This window comes from Montipora foliosa, chromosome 1, assembly GCF_036669935.1.
Source record: "Montipora foliosa isolate CH-2021 chromosome 1, ASM3666993v2, whole genome shotgun sequence".
Classification (NCBI taxonomy): Eukaryota; Metazoa; Cnidaria; class Anthozoa; order Scleractinia; family Acroporidae; genus Montipora; species Montipora foliosa.
Window position 1 is genome coordinate 4,812,541 of NC_090869.1, and position 7,295 is coordinate 4,819,835.

General features: G+C 38.4%; 1 protein-coding gene across 2 annotated transcripts in view; it reads left to right on the forward strand.

Moving 5' to 3' along the window:
- The first annotated feature begins 280 nt into the window (after positions 1–280).
- LOC138002709 (alpha-glucosidase 2-like) overlaps positions 281–7,295 on the forward strand; it is a 36,117-nt gene continuing 29,102 nt past the window's right edge. The window contains exon 1 of one of the 2 annotated variants that reach the window (XM_068848766.1): positions 281–421. The gene's annotated coding sequence lies outside the window, so the exon portion shown is untranslated. The remainder of the gene's footprint in view (positions 422–7,295) is intronic. The other variant, XM_068848720.1, reaches the window with a different exon arrangement.

A 7,295-nucleotide genomic window follows, 5' to 3' on the forward strand; every position in this document is an offset into this window, starting at 1 on the left:
TCGCATTTAGAACCTTTAGTAAGGTATATATGCGAAAGCTAGTGCACTTTAATGAATTGGTAAATTTCATGGATAGTATTACTGTTGTACGAATGCCGTACGAAGAATTCATCAGCCCTACATCCCGTGCCTGACGAAATATTGGTTAAACAAAGCCTATTTTGGTCTTCCCAAACGGAAAAATTCTGCTTGTAAATGGTAAACAACCGGGGTGTTTATTTTCCCCTGCGAAACGCAACAAGAAGTACCGCCCCGCGCATCACCCATATGTTTGTAACATCTCCCCCCTACTCGGCCTCCTCCAATCACAGAACGTTTTGGCCTTTTTATTCAAGGCGAAGGCTCTTCAATCACGGAATTTTTAGTCGTCTGAATATTCCTGTTTATTTCCACCTCTTACTCACGAGCTACAGACTTGCAGGTAAGCCCATCACCACTATTCTTACCAAGCCGTTTGGGGTTTTTTATGTCTTTTTTAGCAAGCTAAGATATCATTTCAACACTTAACTGATTAGAGTGTAATGTGAAGTGCTAGTTTTGTACCCCATATGAACCATGTGAGCGTTAGCCCTACTTATGGAAATAGGCCCACACAAGGACAGAGAAAAAACTCTGACCAGGGTGGGAATTGAATCCACGACCTTCGGTTTAGATTACCGCTGCTCTACCGACTGAGCTACAAGGTAAGACGGGAGTAAGTTGTGGGAACTGAAGTGTTACGGCTTGCCTATCAGTCACGTAAGCAATATATATTTCTCTCAATTTGCTACACTGAATTAGCGTTCGCATCGAAACCGCCCTTTCGATGCTCTGTAGTTCAAAGGCTCGTGTTTTATTTTTTTCCGAAACGTAAAATCGGTCAAGGAAATGTTGGACCTTGAACAACAGGCGTTAGACACCGCTTCGCTGAACCGATAGACTGTAACAGCAGGGTATTAATGGAACTCGATTCTTTTTGCAAATACTTGGCTGCCTGTATTTCGCTTACAGAAACAAACGATTGAATTAAATTGCTGGTAGAGAGAAACATCTTAAAATGAGTTTTGGCTATTACATATGACGAGCCAGAACAAGTTTATGATGGAAATAGTTTTCCGAAAATTGCAAGCCTTACTGAATATGATATGCGATTTAGTACAAAAATAAACTAAATCGATACTTTTGCCTCAGGGTTGAGATGGCACTTTTGCATGTAATTGGTGGACGTCGCTAGAACAATAGGAGCGGCCTTAGCCTGTGTACAGCCGCCTGCTCTCCGAAAAAAGAAAATCGGAGAGGACAAAAAATGATCGATTTTTCGCCCGTGGCTTCCCGTCATGCACAATTGATTTTTCCGAGTTAAATGTTACTGAATGTTGTGATAGATCGATTGAGGTGGTTGTTCGAGGCCTTGCTGTCAAGTCTGCTAAGGTAAGATGAATTCGCGATTCCTTTTGTTTTGTTTATAATCTCAAGCCATAAGCTATCGCACCCTATTAAATGTCCTTTAAAAAATTAGTGTATTTTATTTTCCTTCTTGTCCACAGAAACATTATACGAAATGCCAGCGTTGTTTACGTCTTCTTCACCAGTTCCTACAATGTACTAGTTACAATTAGCAACGTGTGTGGAGGATTTACTAAATCGCCATGGATTGAAATCGGAGGGTAGATAATGAGGGTACTGTAGTAACTTGTAGGTAGTTGATGAATGTGCAAGCTATTGTTATTTCCTATTATTCTGAGCCTTTTAAATTCGCTGGTTTTTCAGGAAAAATTATGTATTTTTTGTGCTCATGGCTGGAGAAAAATGTAGTAAGCTTGCACTTCATGTTGATTTAAAAACAATAATTTTGAACCTCTCAATGATGACTTCAGTTAGGCATTTCCATTACTTTTCCTATTCACGTGCAAATGCTGCTATTTTGTTCCTACTTTTAGGTTAACCCTCCCCCTCCCCCCCCCCAATTTTCTCATTCTCTGACCATTTTACCTACTTGACACCCTGTAAATAGCAATTTGTTTAAATTGTACATCATGTGGAGGGGAAACCTCTGCAATGCAGCATGTCAAAACACTATGGGGAAGATAATTTATTGTTTACCTATTGTCATTAATGTGCCAACCAGAGGCTCACTGGCTGTTGAAACAAAAGGTTCTTTTGTTCCTGTGGTTGGCACATCAATGCTTGTCATCAGATATCTTCCCTATATATAGATGAACTTCTAATTCACAATAGCTCTGAACTACCAAGTGTTTATTAACCTTAAATTTAAAGACAACTAAATATCAGTATTATCTTATCTTCAATCCTCATCAGAAAGTAAATTTCAACTTACTTCCTTCATTAAACTTAGCTGGTCAATGCCTTGAACCAGTTTCAATCTTAATATACTTGGGTATGGTATCTATATTGGCCATTACCTTTCCTGGCATGATCATATTCATTATACTGTATTTGTAACAAAGTTAGTAAAGTTAATGTCATAATTAAGGTTAAGCATTGTCAGTAAACATTGTCTAATCAATGTCTATTATTTGCTTATTTAGCCATATTTACTATATGGCTCTATGTTGCGGGGTAGTGATTATGAAAACCCATTGTCACAGCTTATAAAATTCAAAAATAAAGTTATTAGAATCATTAATGATGTCCCCCCATCCCACATCATGTTTTCTTAGGTCTATTGAAATGTCACGATATTGCTAAAATGTACACATTTATTTGTGCATGATCGTCTTTGTGGCGATAACCCATGTATTTTTTTCCATATTACTGGTTTCGGAGCAACATAATCATCAACTCAGGATGCAGCTTTGCAGAATTTATTTCTTCATGCTATAGCCAAATTCCAATGTAAGAAAATTCTGCCTATCTATCATTGGAAAATACTTTTTTACCACAATTGCTTGTAATCTTGCAATCTGATTGGCTAATATGCCGTTGTCGATGAGAGTCTAGACAACAAGGTACGCGTCATGCTCGCGTTATTTTGTCACGCAGTGTAATAGCCAATCAGGAACGCTCATTTTGGAAAATAAACCAATCATGTTGCGAGAAAGTTATAGACAACGTTTGCTCTTTCTTTGAGTCATGATTTTGGTCACGCTCTGAAATAAAAACTTTCTTTGGCGTTGAATATTGTGGTAAAAAACTAATCGAAAGTGGTTCAGCGTTGTCTGTACTCTTATCGATAACGATATTCGTCATCACAGTGGTCAAAATTTGTTGTGGACTCACGAGGCGCTGAACCACTTTCGATTTGTTAATTAGAATGACTTCTTCTTTATAATCGAAAAAACAGCACATCTAAAATCCTATTTTAAAAAAGCAATTTTTGAACACTATTTTGCTCAGTACTGATTTCCTTACTTGCTGGTATGTACTCCAGTATTATAAGTCTAAATATTGCAACTGAATGGGATATCCTGTTCTGTAGATTGAGCACTATTTAAAGGTAAGAATATAATATTATTCTCTCTATGAGATTGTTGTTAACTTGAATGTATTCACATTATGGATTACATTCACAAATGTTTTACCTGGTTATGTCATTTTGGAATGTATTTATATACGAATCAGTGTCAATCTCCTTTTTAGTATAGTTAACTGTATACCATTTATCTCTATTGGTGGTATAGTGTATATAATTACGTTATCTGTAATAATTTCGTTTTTTTCCTTCTCCTGAAGCAGTTTTATGCAAATGTAAATAATACTTTGCCTGAGATGAGTAAATTTTGTATCAAGAAAACGTGTAAGTGCATTGTAAATAAATAAATAATAAATAATTTATCTACGAATCAGTGTCAATCTCCACATTTTTGTGCAAAATTAGTATTTCATGTATCCACAATGACTGGATAGCATTGAGGGGACGTCCTGACTGTTCTTCCAACAAACAACTAGCTCGAAGTGACAGATTTCAATAGGACAATAGGCTCACTTTGCTGGTCGCTTGCGCGCGCCTTGCCACTTTTAAATTATAAATGTTCAACTCAAATTATTCTTCTGATATTTGTGTGCCGGCTGTCAAAGGCGATTCCCGTATCACGAATTATTCTCTAAGATTTGGCCATGGGAACGCATGAGCTGCCGACTTGAGTTTCGTTCTCCGAGTTAGAATTATTTGTGCACGTCATTTTATCAACTTGAAACTCTCGCAGCTTAGGGCAATATGACAATATACAAATTGAAAAAAGCTTCAAATTTACTGCTTTTTCAGTGGTTTAATTTTCAGACGTTAAAGTTTGCCAAGTCAAAGACACAATAGGGCAGAGTGAGATGATATCATAACAAGATTTGGAGCCATTTTGTAGACAACACCGTATCACACGAAACCTGTGTTGAGCCTTGCCACTTTTAATGACAATTTCTTTACACAAATCTTTTTTTTGGTTGTTGGGCTTACTGCAGCAAGCGGGAATTCCCGTATCACGGCCTATGACAAAAGTCTCGAAAAAGAGAATCAAAATAATTGGTAATTGTGAAGAAGAGCTCCCCAAAAATCCTGTCGGCCGACTGTCGGTCAACTGTCGGCCGACAGTTGACCGACAGCTTACCGACAGTCTACCGACAGCTAACCAACAGGTTACCGATCGGTTAAGAAAAAAGAAAAAATGCGGTAAAAACGAGCAGTTAACGTGACATTCCGTAATGGTGATGTATGACTCGACAGACTTCACCTACTTACCGATCAACTGTTATCAGTTGTTATCAGATGCGTATAGGATATATCACTTGCGTAATTTACAACACACCAGACAATCTAAGAATCGCATTGGAAGATAATTTAATCGAAAACTCGGCTAAAAACTCTGAAAACCATAAGCTACGTGTCAATACAAACACTTTCCTTCAAATCGCCGTACAATGCAACGCGGCCTCTTATGGTATGTCATGTATGTATGAATGATGTTTACAATGTCGGCAAGTATCGCTAGCCAACGCTAAAACAGTGGGGCAACAGTCGGCCGACTGTCGGCCGACAGTTGACCGACAGTCGGCCGACAGGGTTTTTGGGGAGCTCTTCTTCACAATTACCAAATTTTTGCCAAGGAAATTTAAATAATCTGGAGCACTCGTAAAGGAAAGCCTTGCGTCTTGGCTTTCTCTGTTCGCTTCACGATTCAAAATCAGCCCTATTTCTTCTCCAGTACAATTCCCTACTCTATTTCGAGCATGTGGTTCAAAATTTCAAGGCTGGGAAGCTTTATAGCGAATTGAGATGTTCTTCACCAGTGGGCTGTCATTTTTCGACTCCATCTTGTTAGCTGATTTATCGTTGTCCTCGCTTCAAACGCCAGTTTACCCATATTTTTTAATGTAAACTCACATTTCAATTTAAATCCGACTTACTTTATTATAAAGCAGCACTTCATTCTGAGTTGAAGTCTCTTAAATAAGGAAAAACAACGCCAGGAAGGCAAAACTATCCTCTGCTCTTTGCAAGTTCTGCAATTCATCGCCACACTTTTGACTCGCCATCTTCGCTTCATTTGTGATCCGTCGCCGTATTTCCCGTTGCATTGCACCAGTATCAGTCATAAAAATAAGGTAATGCCCAAGTCTTTCAAATGACTCATCATCTTTGCATTCATTGTGTGCCGTCCTTTTGGAAACATGCGATGAATATTAACGATGCCAGCACTACATCCGCCATTTCTCATGTTTCCGCGTTTCGAATGAATTTGACAGAAATTCAAGGGATTTTGGGGGTGATGAGGCGCATGCGCAACATTAGTCTCCTTTGTTACTTTGACAACGGTACAAAATACGAATAAAAATCTTTTTGATTGTCAAAGAGCGGAATTGTTATCAATGGAGTGTAAAGTGGAAATCGATTCGACGTACATTTGTAGGAATTGTTGTCAGCGCAAAAGAAACGAAAGCGCTCTTCACGAGGTGAATATAGCACTATTCAAAAGATTGTCCACTCGAAAACGTCTCCCGCTATTCCTTACCAGTCAATGTAATCCCAACGCCTTGCTCGGACCAGCCTAGCCATTCTCAAGTACAATCTACAAAGCGTGATGCCATGGAAGATTTGAGATGTGAAGACACCGAGGAAAATAACAGCTCATCGGGAACGATCTGTGCTGTTCTGAAGATCAGAGCCGTACCTGGTTGGAAGACTTGCAAATACATCCTTTCCTTTAAAGAGTGCTTCTATGCTATAAAGCCAAGGTATCTTAAAACTATCGGAGACGCTCTTCGATGCACGTTTGAAATCTACCTCATTGACCACCATTTTGAGAATTTAGCTCCAACGAAATATGAGTCACGCAAATTTTGGTCAGCGTAGATCACTTAATAATGTATGCAATATTCCGGAACACGATTACTAACGGTAAATCACAGACGCTCCTCTCCGATTTTTTTTTTCGGAGAGCGGGCCGCTGTACACAGGCTAGAGCGGCCTCAGCTGCCTGAATTATATCCAATAAAGCTGTGATTTTCAGTCGTTATCTCCTTTACAAACAGATTCCAATGTTGTCGTGTGCCTGTTCAGTGAGAGGTTGCCTATTTACCAAGTTGGGATTTCGAGTTGGATTTTCGAGTTGGTCAGAGTAAAATCCGTTCACACCGAACCTTGACCATGTTTTAAACCTGTTTAGTTAAACACGGTTTCAAAGTGTTTTCTTTTTAATGGAAATTGAGGACTGCCAAAGACGGTTTACGAATATAGTTGAGGGCATGGGCCGACTCCCTTATCGTCAAAGGTTACAGCGTCTTAGATTAACGACTTTACTGGAACTTCGAATGCGTGGTGGCTTGATCGAGACTTTAAAAATAATCAACGGTTTTGTGGACTATGGTCACAATATGTTTGGGACAAATACAGCTTATCGAACTCGTAATCTTAATGTCACTTCTCATCATCCATTAAGATCAGCGCATGACTTCTTTAGCAACAGAGTTATTAAATATTGGAACCAGTGTCCACTACGCGTGCAAAATTCAACTAGTATCAATGCCTTTAGGGCTGGTCTTGACCTCTTTTATGTTGCCTAAACCTGATTCGCCTAATGGATTCTGGAAATTGTCGGAAGAAATCTTTAATAGAATAACCGATAAAAGTGAACATTTCAGTTATTTGCTAGCCAATCGCGATGTTGCCATGCGGCAAAATATCTTGTTTTAATAATTGATTTTGTTGTTTTTTGTTTTCAGTATTTTCTTTCGAATCTAGTATTTTTAATAATACATTTTTAATTTCGATTACGTGTTAATAATAATTTTGTAAATAGATTTTGTAAATAGAGATTTCCTGAAGTGATATAATAAAGTTATCTTATCTTATCTTACCTAAATCA